The following is a 16,974-nucleotide window of genomic DNA, read 5'->3' as shown; positions in this document are numbered from 1 at the left end:
AACTGATGAACCAATCAATGGAAAGATTCATGAAGGAGCTAAATAAGTATTGGTAGTGAGTGAGAAAAAGTATCTAAATTGCTTGTTTAAAAGTGTAAGACCTTGCAGAAAAGGGAAGTACTTAGGAGCTTCTTGAATTACGAGCTCACGCCTTTAAAAGTTTTGGTCTACTCTGTTTGCTAATTACTAGGAAGACTGAACACGACTTCAAATAATTGTGTTTGTGTGTCTGGAAGTTGCAGGTAGGTGAGTAAATACCAAATAAGAAAACTCTGCTACACTAAAATATAATAGTTAAGAGTATGGGTTAGGGAGTAAGACAGACTTGAATTTAATCCTGGGCCTTGGTCAAATGATTACTTCTCTCTGAGCCTCAGTTTCTTCATCTGCCAAATGGGGGTGATAACTGCATCCCTTCATGGGGCTTCTGAGGATCACATTAGTTATTAGACAAAAAAAACAGCTAACACTGACAGATAAAAGTACTCCATAAATTTGGCTTAAAGTTATGGATTTACTATATTATCAGTGGGAAGCACCATTAATTAAATGAACTCTTTCTCTGTATATTCAGGACAAGGAGAAATTGAGTGGCAACCTTGTTGATTAAAAGAAGGTTCTTTATTTATTTCCTGAAACAGTAGTACTATCAACACACTAAGAAGTGGCCTGATTGGATTTCCAGTGTTTACATTTACTGATTGTTTCAGCTATCATGGAGCTTTAGCCAAAATCAATCAGGAAATCTGGTCAGAGGAAAAAGCAATGGTCAAAATAATTTGGTTTTTCTAAAGTGATATAGTTTTTGGAGAGAATATATATTCGAGGTTTAATGTTAAAATGGCACATTTTAGGACAGATTCTTCGATTTTAGAATGTCTGCTTCCATCTTCTGCCTACCTCACCCTTGCAAACCATGGCTATGTGAGCAGTCAACCCAAATCCTAAATCATACAGAAGGCTCTTTATAGATATTGAATTAAATTAAATTATATCTTTATAGATATAGAATTTATATTCATCATCCTTTTCTTTTTTCTCTGTACTACAAATTAAATATTAATATTGAAACAGTCAAATTAAGTGATTTAGATTAGAAGCCTTTACCCTACTAATTTAAAAAGCTTTTTATAACCTAGTTTTTTCTTCATTTCATTAATCTCTCTCCTCTATTTTAATATTACCTCTTAATTAGTGTTCCCTTTCACATTACCTAATAACATTCTTGCAAAAAAAAAAAAAAAAAAGTAACTCTCTTTTGCCTTGGAAGACTCCTAAAATTTAGCAGTTAAGTAGAGAACTTTTATACACTGGAAAGTTAAAGTTCTGAAAACTTTAAATTCTATATAATTTGGAGTAAACCCCCAACCTTATAATAAGCTATTTTTTTAAATCATGAGCTGGTAAAAGTCTTGACTTCTCCACGTACAAATTCACTGGAGGAGATAAGGCTTCCATATATTATACATGAACACTATACTTTTATGATATTATCATTCCTATACCTTGTGAAATTGTGTCTCTTTATACTTATAAAAATATTTTTATAAAAGCCACAAACATCTAGGATGAAATAGAAGAAAACAGAGGTTTAATACAAAGTTCTTTAGAGACAGCAGAAAAATCACGACTTAACCACAGATATTATCCTGGGTATGGTAAACAAACATAATAGCAAGTTACTTGCTTTCAACAGAATTTTCAAGTCTTATTATTACATGTCCAAGTCAACAGAAATTTCCACATTCATCTCCCCTGATTGTTTTCTATCTTGCATTGAATATTACTTCTCCATTATTCTTAGTCCTGTGTTCTCGGTCAGTCCCCCCACATAATGTCACTCCCCCGCGCCCTTCCTTTCCCATTTCTCAGGCTGGAGGCAGAACACAGCAGCCAAAAGCTAGAGCCGAAAATGGCTGGAATCGGGGCCAGGCAGAAACGCTGTATGGACAAAAGCCCAACGCTCAGGCGAATGTTGCCTGGAAAACGAGGTCAGACAAATTCAGATTTCTACATCTGGCCCTGTCATGATGACAAAACTAGAATCGTCACAGCCATGACAGCAGCACTCATGCAGCTTTTCCGAAAGGACAGAGGAGACATCTGGCCACTTCCTCCAGTACGAACCGAGACCAAGCTCACCTCTAAGTGGCAGTTAGGGATGCTTGGAAATAGATGTCCAAGGGCGAAATAATAATCCTTCAACTCCCCCAAGCTGTTTGTTTGCCAGTCAGCAACTGATAATGTCCCAAGCCATCCAAGATATAAATGGTACTTAAAAAAAGGAAGAAATTAGCAATCCTCACAGGCCACTGGGTGCTTTATTCCTAACGTGGGTAAAATAGGGAGAGGGCTCCCTCTGATTTTTATATGCTTATATTCAATCAACAGGAATATATTTTTTCAGGACTCTCAAGTTTTCCCACGCAGACGCTTGAGCAGGGAGACCACATGGGCTCTGATCGCAAGGGTGGTTTGGAGGCTAATGACCATGGAAGGGTGCTATAAATTGTCTTTTATTTCCATCCCCTCCACGAAGTAGTTTATGTTTTACTTCAGTGACTCTAATAGGATTGTTTTTTGCTCTTCTGGTGAACTACATAATTCTCCAAGAAACATGGTAAAATGAAATGAGGCTTACTGGCATGTGTTTTTGAGATGCAAATAAGAACTCTATGATTTAGTGTCCTTTCAACTTTTATTCTCAGTAATCTTGATGTTTCTGTCACAGTGGGAATTAACAATTTTCTGCATAACTAAAAATGAATAAAGACAGAATATGGGATACATTTTAGTCAACGTTCTTGTGGTTTTTTTCATCTGCAGGAAGAGATAGCAAAATAATAATAAGCATATAATTTTCCACAATGTGTTATTTTAGTTTTTAGCATCCTGAGAACCATCTCATTTCTAGAAAAGAAAGACTCTGAGTGATGTTGTCTGTGGCATAACTTTGATGCACAGCCTGACCTAGCCAATTTCATCTGTTATCTCTTCCCAGTACTTCTGGTTTTTGTTTTGTTTTCTTTTTCTTTTAGCATGACTGGGGCCATGCTATTTATTAGGATTGCTATATCTGGTCTAATTATTAAATTGTTAAATACAAGTATATGGATTGATCAGAAAAACAAAGGAGACTATATAAGCTTATTTCTCCTGTTACAGCTAAATATAGAAAAGGCTAATTTCATACAACACAACCCAGCATCAATTATCATCTGAGTAATTCACGCTAGCAATTTAAGAAATAAATTTAAGATTATGGAAGGTGTTGGGGAAGATATTTTGGTATAAAAATTAAGAGGCCACATCTTCTTTAAGGCTTTAAATTCTATTGAATGACAGATTTAAACATGTTAGTCCTCCTCACATTAAAAAGTATCTATGTACTAGACATTAAAAGAAAATCACTAACAACTTTTATTTCTCTTTAGTCTAAAATCTTGCTTCTAAATCCTAAATCCTGCTTTGAAATTGTCAAGCCATCATTTGGTATTATTATCTGCTCATATTTCACACAGGAGACATACTAAAAAAAAAAAAAATCTGACAACCCTATATTTCATGGTAAATAGAGATTGACTTCTTGAATCAAATGATATATTTGGGCCATCTTGATGACTGTTTTCTACAATATTGAATCAGACAGGAAGTTAAACCAATTTTATTATTAAGATGAATTGAAACACCAGATGCACTATTTTTTGACTTCGTTACTCATCATCACAGACCGCAGATAAAATCAGAATTATTCATAACTTTGTACCAACACCAGAACCACTATATTATTTTTAAATACTCAAACTAAATTCTAAATGCAATGCTTATTTTTTGAAATAAACTTAAGTGAACTAAATATTTTGTGAGGTTTTTCATCTGAAGACAGCACTGTACAGAAAAACTAATGAATTCATACATAAATTTTTAATGAGAGCCACAATTCTTATGAGGACAGTCAAGCTTTAATAACAAGGTTCTTGGTTTACTGGTGGAAAACAACAAAGCTCAGGTCCCCAGTTGGGAATTAGGCCTGGGAGGTCTCATGTCACTAACTTTCATTCATTGGTCCCCACATCCGATTACAATGGAAGATACTGACTAGTCTTTTAGTGAAGTCTGCATGCAAAGGGAGGGTCCCCAAGATGCAGTTATAATTAAAAAAATCTAGATTTAGTGACTTAGTCTACTTAGCCTTTCCCTTTCTAGTGACCATAAATGCAAGCTAGGTCATCTTTTCCCCAATGTCAGTGTGAGAACTACATGAAACACAACCAAGAAAATATCCACTCAGTGTCTTTCATATATTTTTCAGTTCTGTCTAAGTGGCTATATTTGTATTCCATTCTCTTTAGGGTGGATACAAGTTTTACAAGAAACTTCTTATGATCGTGGTAGGGTCTTTACTATTTAGAGAGGTTGAGTAATTGCATGGCATTTTCTTTTCGTTTCCAACTTTGAGGCTAAAGATATTTCCCTAGATATCACAAAGATTCTCTGCTGACTCACTCCTATCCAGCCACATGAACAGATACAGACAGAAATCTCAATATTTACCCTCCTAACCTCACACCATTAATGTCACGAAAGATTCACTTACCTGTTTGGAAAGTGAGTGGGTGTTGTGATGAGTTCGACTTCCATTTGTGCTCTCTGTATTCTTTCCTCACCATAGCAAGCTGGACTAATCATCAAGCTTTCTAAGCTTGTGTGTTGAGATGAAGCCTCATTTCACCACCTGGAGGTAACTGCCTGATACTATTTCTAGAGACATTGCTGATCCCAGGTCTACTGTAGCAGCCTGTGCCTTCCCAAGAGACATCCCAGGTGCTTGCTGTTTCGACAGTTTACTAGAATTGAAATTCATGGGGATTTTTTTTTTATGGTGATTCACAAAACTGTAAGATGAGAACTTTGTGGACTATAGACAAGGTGTGTTACATGAAGGATTCTCATTTCTTTCTGTCTTTTAAAAATGATATGTTTACAAGGTATTTTCATGAGAAAGTTTTTCTGTAAGTCCCACTATTTCCTCCAAAATTTTCCTACTCTGTGCTAGGGACTTTACAGATCTCCTTTCAACCTTCATCACAACTTAGAAAGCAGGGATTATTATTAATCTTTTTACCAATGGGGAATTTAAAGTGATTTAAGTAAAGCCCAAGCAGTGAATCTGGTATTCAAATACAGGTTGGTCTGACTCCATAATTGGTGATATTTTTTTCCACTTCACCATATGCACACCATTATGACTTAACACAGAGGGATTTCAGATAAATGACTTGTAATTATTAGTAGTAATGAATATTTGGTCTGAAAATAGGAGGGAGCAAAGATACTTAAGACATGATTTCTGTCTTTAAGGAGCTATCAGTCTGTTAGAATAAGGGTAGTTGAAATACTATAGGGATTTCATGAACTATGGCCTCAAGATATATGGCATAGCTAGCAAGGTTGCAATAAAACTTAATCATTTCTACATTACTGTGGCATGGTAACTTGATTTTTTAAAGGAATAGTGCACTGTCAAGAGTCTTAAAAAATGTTCATGATCTTTGATCTAGTAATCCCCCACATGCATATTTATCTTAAGGAAGTGATTTCAATGACTAAAAATAAACAGACACAAGGACTTTCTTCGCAACATTATATAAAAAATCAGGAGAAACTTAAATGAACATCAGTGCAAAGTGGATAAGTTCATTATGGTGCATCAACAGGAGGTTAATTGTGTAATTCTCTCCCCGTTTCCTGCATCATTAGTTGACCCTCTCTACTGGGTCTTTCTAATCTGCCTTCAATATTTCTGCTGTAATATTTCTCATATTAAAAGCCAAACAAACCAAAAGATCTCCTTGCCTGGCCATCATTCCTTTTCCTTATTCTCCTTTCAAACAAAGGTCTCAAGAGTTGTCTGTATTTGTTGTTTCCAGTTCCTTAGTTCCACCCGCCATTCTCCCTATAGCAGCTCCTGTTACACTAAACCATCATTGCTACATCCAATGGTCAAGTCTCAGTCTTCTTGCTTGACCTCTCAGCAGCCTTTGCCATAGATGATTCCTTCTTCCTCCCTTGATACTTTCCTTACCAGGCTTCCTTTTCAGGAGGCCATATCTTCTCGGTTTTGCTTCTCACTCACCAGTCACTCCCTTTCAAATCTTCCTGACTTCTCTACGTTGAAGGGTTATGTGATCAATTCTTCACCCCTTCTTTTTTCCTAAACTACAGTCTCAAATTAACTAGGACCTCACTCTCAGAGAACTTGTATATCTAGTTGCATACTTCACATGCCCACTTGGATGATGGTAGTGTAAACCCTGATGGTTGTTTTTTTTTTCTTTCTTGTAATGCAAGTGCCTGACTTGAGCTTTGATTGCCGATGCATCCACTTCAAAGAGGCACCCACTTCCAAGGTGGCAAACTCCAATAAACACATTGCCAGCCACATCACTAGAAAAAGAGCGAGGCTGCCTCCCCCTTACTGAGACTCCTCGTCTTTGAAATCTTGGTTGATTTCAACGATTGACCATTTGGGCCGCTTGTTTTTTCTCTTCCCATTCATATGTTTTAAGTTTATCAATAAAGAATAAGTCATGAAACCCTAGGCCCCTACCCTACCCCTACCCACAAAGGCAGAACCCTAGGCCCACGCTCTCTTTCTCTCTCCACATAAGCTTGCTGTGTGACCCCAGGTGTGCTGTGTAATTTCCAGGTCCTATAAGTAATCAACCTTTACTTTTCAAACTTTCCTAATGGTTATCACTGAAGGGCATTTTGCAATCATGATAAGAACTACAAGGGCCAGTTCAACCACAAGCTTGGTTATTGATAGACTAAGACCAGCACAATGACTAACTGGATCTTGTCTACACTGAACTCATGATTCCTACCCTACCTACCTCCACCTCAGATCTGTTCCTCCTTTAATTTTTTTCCTCTCTGTAACTGACAACTTCAATCTTCTGTGTGCTCAGGTTAAAAAACCAGGCATCATTTTTGCCTCCTTTCTTTCTCCCAGGACTCACAACAGCTGGCAAATCCAATCAGCTCTACCTCCGAACAATATTCTGAAGACCACTTCTCATGACCTCCACCATTATCACCCTAACTCCCATCATCTGTCACTTGGGTTATGACTATAGCTTCCTAACTGGGCTCTCTGCTTCCACTCTACCCCCTGTAGTTTATCTTCTGCACAAAGCCAGATTAATTTTTTAAGCCATAAATTACATCATGTCAGTACTTTCTTAGAAAACCCTCCAGAGGCTCTACTTGATTTCCCTAACAGCATCCTCTTTCCCCCTCTCCATTCCTACCCCCCATTCCAGCCTCCATCTTCTACCGTTCTTCCCCTCATTTCACTCCTTCCACTCTGGTCCCCTTGCTGCTCTTCAAACACAGCAAGCTCCCTGTGACCGCCGGGCCTTTGTATGTACTGTCTCACTGTCAGGAACAGTCTCCCTGAGATATATGCAGGGTTCACACCCTCATTTCACTCAGGTCTCTACTCAAACACTACCTTTTCAGAGATGCCCTCCCTAATCAGACTATTTTAAAAGATCACCTTGCCTGTCACTGTCTCCCTCCAGACCCTGCTTCATTTATTTGTTTTTCCTCAGCACTTTCCATCATTGATATATAATATTCTCTCCTTATTAGAAGGTATTATTTAAGATAAACAGGGTACTGGCTATTTTGCTCCCTGATGATTCACAGAATCTAGACAATGCCTGGCTTATGTTAGAAGCTCAATAATAGGGGCGCCTGGGTGGCTCAGTCTGTTAAGTGTCTGCCTTTGGCTCAGGTCATGATCCCGGAGTCCCAGGATCAAGCCCCGCATCAGGCTCCCTGCTCAGCGGGGAGCCTGCTTCTCCCTCTCCCACTCCCCCTCTTGTGTTCCCTCTCTCGCTGTGTCTCTCTCTGTCAAATAAATAAATAAAATCTTTAAAAAAAAAAAAGAAGCTCAATAATATCTTTTGAATGAATAAATGAATAAAACAAGAGCATAATATTCAGTGAAATAAGCATAATGCAAAGCTGTATACTTTATAACTCTATAAATACATTAAAATCTGTAAAGGGATATAAAGACATTAAAATAATTGTGAGTAATGGTTTTTGAATAAAATGTTACATTGTTGGACTAGTTTCCAGGATTTTTAAAATTTAAAATCACCATGTGTATCTGGGAAATGATATCCGTTGACAGTTACAGAGAATGCAGTTGTTTTTTTTGAGAAATGACTAGCTTCAACCACATATTTCAGAGAAAAGTAACCACAGTGATTTCAGAGTGGATACCACTGATGTACATTTGAACTTTATCTCCCATTCAGTATAGCATGCCAGTTAAGTGCAGCAATTTGGAGTCAGATGGTTTGGGTCTGAAGCCTAGTTATTCCACTTATTAGCTGGATGACTTTGGGTTAGTTATTTAACCACTATCAAGGACAGTATTTTTTTAAGACTTTTTTTTTTTTTTTTGGAGCAGTTTTAGATTCTCAGCAAAATTGAGTAGAAGTTACAGAGCTTTCCCATATACCTCCTGCCTCCACACATGCTAGTCTACCCCATTATCAACATCCTCCATCGGAGTGGTACATTTGTTACAACTGATGAAACTATATGAACACATCCTCGTCACCTAACTTCATAGTATACGTGAGGGTTCACTCTTGGTGTTGCACATTCTCTAGGTTTGGACAAATGTATAGTGATATATTTTCACTGCTCTAAAAATCCTCTGTGCTCCATCCATTCATCCCTTCTTTTTCCCTAAACCCCTGGCAATCACTGATCTTTTTACTGTTTCCATAGTTTTGCCTTTTCCAGAATGCCATATAGTTGGAATCATAGGGTATGTAGCCTTCTCTGATTGGCTTCTTTCACTTGGTAATAAGAATTTAAGTTTCCTCCATGTCTTTTCATGGCTTTCTCTCATTTCTTTTTAGCACTGAATAATATTCCATTGTCTGGATGTATGACAATTTATCTGTTCACCTACTAAAGGATATCTACATTGCCTCCAAGTTTGGACAGTTATGAATAAAGCTGCTATAAACACCAATGTGCAGGTTTTTGTGTGCAAGGTCATTTTTTGGTACCTTCCTTGGAGGGTTGTTGTGGGGGTTAATTGAGATAAAGCTTTAACATGCTTAGCACATTGCCTGGAAACTAGTATGCATCCAATAAATGTTACCACTTATTATTTTTTTAGTACTAGGCTGGCCAGATAGTTTTGCCCTATTTCGCAGATAAGGAAACTGAAATTCAAAAACCTTAAATGGCAACCAATAAGTGGCAAAATCAGGGCTCAGAACAAGGCCTTCTTATTCTAAATCCAGGTGTCCTTTTAAGTCATGTGACCATTCTGCAGAAGGCAAGCAAGGGCTAGCTAGACTCACTCTGCTTAGTATGGAAAATGATGCTTTGTCTCTTGGTGAACTTTACTGTCATTTTATTTAAATTATAATTTACACTGAATTTTATACACATAGCAACTCATATATCACAGGTAATTACATTTCTTTACTAATGAACTATTTATCAATGTTTAAAGGGATGAAGAAGATGAGGATGGTTAGTTTAGCCAGATATATTGTCCCTGGATCACCTCATAAGCACCAGATGAAGATTCTGGAATCAAACATGGAATTTTAGAAATCCACATGTAATCACATTATTGAAAAACTTTTTGTAAAGATGTCTGTTGAGAAACTTAAGATGCCAAAAATATAGAAGTAACATGAGAATGACCATGGCTGGAAATAATGGTGTGTTTACCTGTGGATTCAGGAAATCTGGCATAACTAGAACCCCCAAGACCTAGAAATAACTATGTGTCTATTTACATGAGAGACTACGGAGCGTCTTGGGAAGAAAACTGTGCAAAGGAAATCAAAGATTAGGTCTCAAAAGAGGGATTTAAGGACAATGGACTCAGTGAAATGGAAGAGGAGGTCTAGACTCATACCAGAACTCTGGACAAGTTGAGCCCGAAATAAAACAAAACAAATCAAAACAAAACATCATTTCGGGCACATACACAACCAAGGAACACACAGGAATGGTGGAAGGAGGGCAGGAGAGAGAGTCCCTTTCTTTGGCGATGTACAGAACAGAGCTTCAGCCCATGGAGGGCTCAGTCAGCTAATCAGTGCGCACAGGTCCTCAACGAGGAGACTCAGCAGCAATCAGTGAACAGAGTCCTCGGTGCAGGTATCAATGGCATGAGCATCAGTGCTGGAAGCCTCATACAGACAGAGGCAGATATCAGTGCTACTGACAGCTATGGCAACTTCGAGACACAGGAGACCCCAGAACAGGTGACTCCAGGGAGCAAGGACAGAAGACTTCTGTGCGCATGAGAAATCCAATGTCCTCTAGGGATTCTCAACAAATATCAAGGTGGGAAAATTGAAGAAGCTTAAGATCTGGTTAATAACCGGTGCTGGTGTATGGGGAGGTGGGCAGCAGGGAGACTGCCAGTAATCTCTGCTACAGTGCAAGTCTTATGACCACACTGGTCTGACTACGGCAATATGGGTTTCTTTTGACTTTAGGCTACCACTAACTCCAACATGCTATTCTCTTTGTCACTTTTCAATTGCTTTACTCTTTGTCACCATTCAGGTCTCAGCTTAAATGACCCTTCCTTGGGGGCTCTTTTGTGACACACACCCCCTTCCTGATTTAAATTAAATTAAATCTCCTATTCCCTAGGCTGAAATTCCTTCTAAAGATGGTGACCATTCGTATCACTCAGAATCTCAGGAAAGTTCAAATAAATAACCAAGATGTTGGAATAGCTTCAGAACGGAATAATAAGACATGAGATCAATCTTTAATAATTTCCTAACAAGCTACAAATAAAAACTTCACAGTAAGTCCAGAATGAAACAACGTAAAAGTTCATTCACTGAATGTGTGAGAATAAATTCACATTTGTTATTAACTCATCAAAACTCTACTGAATATATTATTTTTCAATTTTGTATTACCATATAATAAAAATACAGCAGCATTCATTATTCATATAACCATTAGATTGTATGTATCATTTCTGTTTGTATTACATTAACCTAGAGAAATATATGAGAAACTCGAAATTTATTATTCCCTTTACTCCAAATGCAATGATCAAGTTTCATAATTTATTAACATCAGTAGAATCATTCTTGATGGAAAAAGAAACAAAAATCTTAAATATTTCTGGTAGGCAAAAGTATTTTATTTGATATGCTTTCTTTATAATGTTCAATTTTTGAGAACTGCTGGCTGTCATATATTTTGAGGAAGATAATCACTTAATAGCAAATCTTCAAAAACAAATTATTGAGTCCTCTATGTTCAAAATGCATTTATTAGATATTTATTTATTTATTTATTTATTTATTCATTTATTTATTTATTTATATTTGAGAGAGAGAGAGAGTGTGTGTGTGTGTGTGAGAGGGGTGAGAGCAGAGGGAGAGGGACAAGCAGACTCCGTGCTGAGCACGGAGCCCAATGTGGGGCTCCAACCCATTACCCTGAGATCATGACCTGAGCCGAAATAAGAGTCAGATGCTTAACTGACTGAGCCACCCAGGTGGCCCAAAATGTATTTATTAGATTTTTAAAAACAGATAATCTATCTTCCATTTTGTTTAAACATCCTGAGATAGGCATAAAAAAGTGAGTTTATGTGAACCTCACCAGAGTATACAGGCATATTTTTTACATTACAGTTTTCCTAGCCTTGTAAACATTGACAGTGAATTAGATCTTACCAAGTGCCAATACACATCTTTAAGGCCAAATAGATGTGTGATTTGTAAATAGGTGTTTTGGTTTATTATAATCAATAATTTTATCAGCTCTGAAGACAATCATGAAAACTACAGAAAATTACATGCTTATCAACAAATTATTAGACTCCTGCTATGGATCTGAAAAGGAATTACCAAGATAGAAAACACCATTTGAGAATTTACATTGTTAGGAGATCATAATAACCACTAAATAAACTAAAGACTAAATTAAATGCCACATAGACTCTGTCTTCACATTTAAAAAAAATCGAGCATGATTTAAAAAATGTAACTAAGTTGTCTGGTCAGAATCACAACGCATTATAAAATAAGCAATAACGGGGCACCTGGGTGGCTCAGTCGTTAAGCGTCTGCCTTCAGCTCAGGTCATGATCCCAGAGCCCTGGGATCAAGCCCCGCATCGGGCTCCCTGCTGAGCAGGGAGCCTGCTTCTTCCTCTCTCACTCCCCCTGCTTGTGTTCCTGCTCTCGCAATCTCTGTCAAATAAATAAATAAAATCTTTAAAAAAAAAAAATAAATAAATAAAATAAAATAAAATAAGGAATAACTACTCAAGGAGTATGAGTAAGTCATGTCCCTCTCTCTCTCTTCACTCTTTCCTTGGGCCTGCTGCTTGTTTGTTTCCCTGGCTTGGAATGGATGTTTACTTGATTCACTCAGCAAATATTTCCTGAGCTTCTAATATATGTCAAGTACTGTACACATTGGGCATACAATGGTTATGAAGGCACCATCTCTGCCCCTCAGTCCTTTCCTGTTTTTATCAAAGGCAAATCCCTACACTTGTCCTCCCATCCCCTGACACAGTCTCAAGAGTTTTCTTCTTCTTCTGTCTTCCACATCAAGAGTTCCTTCCTCGCTACTGGATTATTCCCACAAGTATATATACATATACGCCATCTTGAAAATCAGACCTTCATAGTCCCCATCTCTCTCTACCGATGGCGCTTGTCTTTGTTCCCCATCTCACGAAATATTTTCAAGTAAATCCTCTATAGTCTCTGTTTAATCCTTATCTCTATTTCACTCTTCAACCGCTCTCATCTGACACTGACTCAATCTTGTCCAGCTCACCAATGACCTCCAAGTGCCAGGTCCAACAGACACATACATATCCTCACCTCATTCTCAGCAGCTAGTTGACTACTTTTTCCTTCTTGAAACTTTCTACTCTTAGCTTCTGTGGCATCATGCTTCCAGATTTTCTCCAGCTTCAGTGATGCTCCTTCTCACTTCCTTTGCTGACTCTTCCACCCATCTTCTAAATGCTGATGGGATTCAGGGTCTCTTCCTGGACACTTTCTATTTTCAGTCTATCTCTAAGGAAATATTTATTCAGTCCCAGGCTTTACACACTCTTTATAGGCTGATGCTTCTCAAATGTCTACCTCCAGCCGAAGTCTTTCCCCTGAGTCCCACAGACTCATTTGTCTAACTGCTACCTGATATCTCCAAGGCGATGTCTAAAAGGAATCTCAAATTAATATGTCCCAAATTGAGATTGTGATTATTCTTAAATCTTTATTCTTCTAAATTTCTCATTTTAGTAAACTGAACTAAGAATTGTCCAATCGCAAAAGGTAACAACCTGGGAAGCACCTGTGAATCCTTTCTCTCTCTCATCTACCATACCCACTCCATCCTCAAGATCCGTCAGTTCCGCCTCCAAATACACAAGAAATTTTCCCATTTTATTCTTATCTCCACTGCCAGCACCAAGTGCAGCTACTATCATCTATTTCTTGGGATACTATTATAGCATTCCTATTTCCATTCTTGTCTCCTTTTAATCCATTCTTCACATAGTATCAGGAAAGATCTTTTAAAAATGTGAATAAGATCACATTCTATCCCGGGGCGCCTGGGTGGCTCAGTTGGTTGAGCGGCTGCCTTCGGCTCAGGTCATGATCCTGGAGTCCCTGGATCGAGTCCCGCATCGGGCTCCCTGCTTGGCGGGAAGACTGCTTCTTCCTCTCCCACTCCCCCTGCTTGTGTTCCTTCTCTCGCTGTGTCTCTTTCTGTCAAATAAATAAATAAAATCTTAAAAAAAAAAAAGAATTCCTCATATCAGTGAGGTCATATAATACATGTCTTTCTCTGATTGACTTATTTCACTCAGCATAATACCCTCCAGTTCCATCCACGTCATTGCAAATGGCAAGATTTCATTCCTTTTGATGGCTGAATAATATTCCATTGTATATATATACCACATCTTCTTTATCCATTCATCTATCAATGGACATCTTGGCTCTTTCCACAGTTTGGCTATTGTGGACATTGCTGCTATAAACATCGGGGTGCACGTACCCCTTCGGGTCCCTATATTTGTATCTTTGGGGTAAATGCCCAGTAGTGCATTGCTGGATCATAGGGTAGCTCTATTTTCAACTTTTTGAGGAACCTCCATACTGTTTTCCAGAGTGGCTGCACCAGCTTGCATTCCCACCAACAGTGTAGGAGGGTTCCATTTTCTCTGCATCCCTGCCAACATCTGTCGTTTCCTGACTTGTTAATTTTAGCCATTCAGACTGGTGTGAGGTGGTATCTCATTGAGGTTTTGATTTGGATTTCCCTGATGCCGAGCGATGTTGAGCAGTTTTTCATGTGTCTGTTGGCCATTTGGATGTCTTCTTTGGAAAAACGTCTGTTCATGTCTTCTGCCCATTTCTCGATTGGATCATTTGTTCTTTGGGTGTTGAGTTTAATAAGTTCTTTATAGATTTTGGATACTAGCCCTTTATCTGATATGTCATTTGCAAGTATCCTCTCCCATTCTGTCGGTTGCCTTTTGGTTTTGTTGACTGTTTCTTTTGCTGTGCAAAAGCTTTTTATCTTGATGAAGTCCCAATAGTTCATTTTTGCCCTTGCTTCCTTTGCCTTTGGCGATGTTTCTAGGAAGAAGTTGCTGTGGCTGAGGTCGAAGAGGTTGCTGCCTGTGTTCTCCTTTAGGATGTTGATGGACTCCTGTCTCACATTTAGGTCTTTCATCCATTTTGAGTCTATTTTTGTGTGTGGTGTAAGGAAATGGTCCAGTTTCATTCTTCTGCATGTGGCTGTCCAATTTCCCCAACACCATTTGTTGAAGAGACTGTCTTTTTTCTACTGGACATTCTTTCCTGCTTTGTCGAAGATTAGTTGACCATAGAGTTGAGGGTCCATTTCTGGGCTCTCTATTCTGTTCCATTGATCTATGTGTCTGTTTTTGTGCCAGTACCATACTGTCTTGATGATGACAGCTTTGTAATAGAGCTTGAAGTCCGGAATTGTGATGCTGCCAGCTTTGCTTTTCAACATTCCTCTGGCTATTCGGGGTCTTTTCTGGTTCCCTACAAATTTTAGGATTATTTGTTCCATTTCTTTGAAAAAATTTGATGGTATTTTGATAGGGATTGCACTGAATGTGTAGATTGCTCTAGGTAGCATTGACATCTTCACAATATTTGTTCTTCCAATCCATGAGCATGGAACGTTTTTCCATTTCTTTGTGTCTTCCTCAATTTCTTTCATGAGTATTTTATAGTTTTCTGAGTACAGATTCTTTGCCTCTTTGATTAGATTTATTCCTAGGTATCTTATGGTTTTGGGTGCAATTGTAAATGGGATCGACTCCTTAATTTCTCTTTCTTCTGTCTTGTTGTTGGTGTATAGGAATGCCACTGATTTCTGTGCATTGATTTTATATCCTGCCACTTTACTGAATTCCTGTATGAGTTCTAGCAGTTTTGGGGTGGAGTCTTTTGGGTTTTCCACATAAAGTATCATATCATCTGCAAAGAGTGAGAGTTTGACTTCTTCTTTGCTGATTTGGATGCCTTTGATTTCTTTTTGTTGTCTGATTGCTGTGGCTAGGACTTCTAATACTATGTTGAATAGCAGTGGTGATAGTGGACATCCCTGCCGTGTTCCTGACCTTAGGGGGAAGGCTCTCAGTTTTTCCCCATTGAGAATGATATTTGCTGTGGGTTTTTCATAGATGGCTTTTATGATATTGAGGTATGTACCCTCTATCCCTATACTCTGAAGAGTTTTGATCAAGAAAGGATGCTGTACTTTGTCAAATGCTTTTTCTGCATCTATTGAGAGGATCATATGGTTCTTGTTCTTTCTTTTATTAATGTATTGTATCACATTGATTGATTTGCGGATTTGAACCAACCTTGCAGCCCAGGGATAAATCCCACTTGGTCGTGGTGAATAATCCTTTTAATGTACTGTTGGATCCTATTGGCTAGTATTTTGGTGAGAATTTTTGCATCCTTGTTCATCAGGATATTGGTCTGTAATTCTCCTTTTTGATGGGGTCTTTTTCTGGTTTGGGGATCAAGGTAATGGTGGCCTCATAAAATGAGTTTGGTTTTCCTTCCATTTCTATTTTTTGGAACAGTTTCAGAAGGATAGGTATTAATTCTTTAAACGTTTGGTAGAATTCCCCTGAGAAGCCATCTGGCCCTGGGCTTTTGTTTGTTGGGAGATTTTTGATTACTGCTTCAACTTCCTTAGTGGTTATAGGTCTGTTCAGGTTTTCTATTTTTTCCAGGTTCAATTTTGGTAGTTGATACATCTCTAGGAATGCATCCATTTCTTCCAGATTATCTAAGTTGCTAGCATATAGTTGCTCATAATATGTTCTTATAATTGTTTGTATTTCTTTGGTGTTGGTTATGATCTCTCCTCTTTAATTCATGATTTTATTTATTTGGGTCATTTCTCTTTTTTTTTGATAAGTCTGGCCAGGGGTTTATCAATCTTGTTAATTCTTTCAAAGAACCAGCTCCTAGTTTCGTTGATCTGTTCTACTGTTCTTTTGGTTTCTATTTCATTGATTTCTGCTCTGATCTTTATTATTTCTCTTCTCCTGCTGGGTTTAGGCTTTATTTGCTGTTCTTTCTCCAGCTCCTTTAGGTGTAGGGTTAGGTTGTGTATTTGAGACCTTTCTTGTTTCTTGAGAAAGGCTTGTATTGCTATATACTTTCCTCTTAGGACTGTCTTTGCTGCATCCCAAAGATTTTGAACAGCTGTGTTTTCATTTTCATTTGTTTCCATGAATTTTTTTAATTCTTAATTTCCTGGCTGACCCATTCATTCTTTAGTAGGATGCTCTTTAGCCTCCATGTATTTGAGTTCTTTCTGACTTTCCTCTTGGGATTGAGCTCTAGTTTCA

At 38.0% G+C, this 16,974-nt stretch overlaps 1 protein-coding gene across 3 annotated transcripts in view; it reads right to left on the bottom strand.

The window, feature by feature from the left end:
- The window catches only part of PTPRR (protein tyrosine phosphatase receptor type R), a 239,420-nt gene that overhangs the window by 118,039 nt on the left and 104,407 nt on the right, over positions 1 to 16,974 (bottom strand). The window contains exon 1 of one of the 3 annotated variants that reach the window (XM_032420227.1): positions 4,598 to 5,248. The exons of the other annotated variants lie outside the window; for them this stretch is intronic. The gene's annotated coding sequence lies outside the window, so the exon portion shown is untranslated. Of the gene's footprint in view, positions 1 to 4,597; positions 5,249 to 16,974 lie in introns of those variants that run through there. 3 annotated transcript variants of the gene reach the window in all.

This window comes from Phoca vitulina, unplaced genomic scaffold (assembly GCF_004348235.1).
Source record: "Phoca vitulina isolate PV1807 unplaced genomic scaffold, GSC_HSeal_1.0 scaffold23, whole genome shotgun sequence".
Taxonomy (NCBI): Eukaryota; Metazoa; Chordata; class Mammalia; order Carnivora; family Phocidae; genus Phoca; species Phoca vitulina.
Note: the sequence above shows the minus strand (reverse complement) of the source record. Positions and strands in the feature narration are given on the sequence as shown.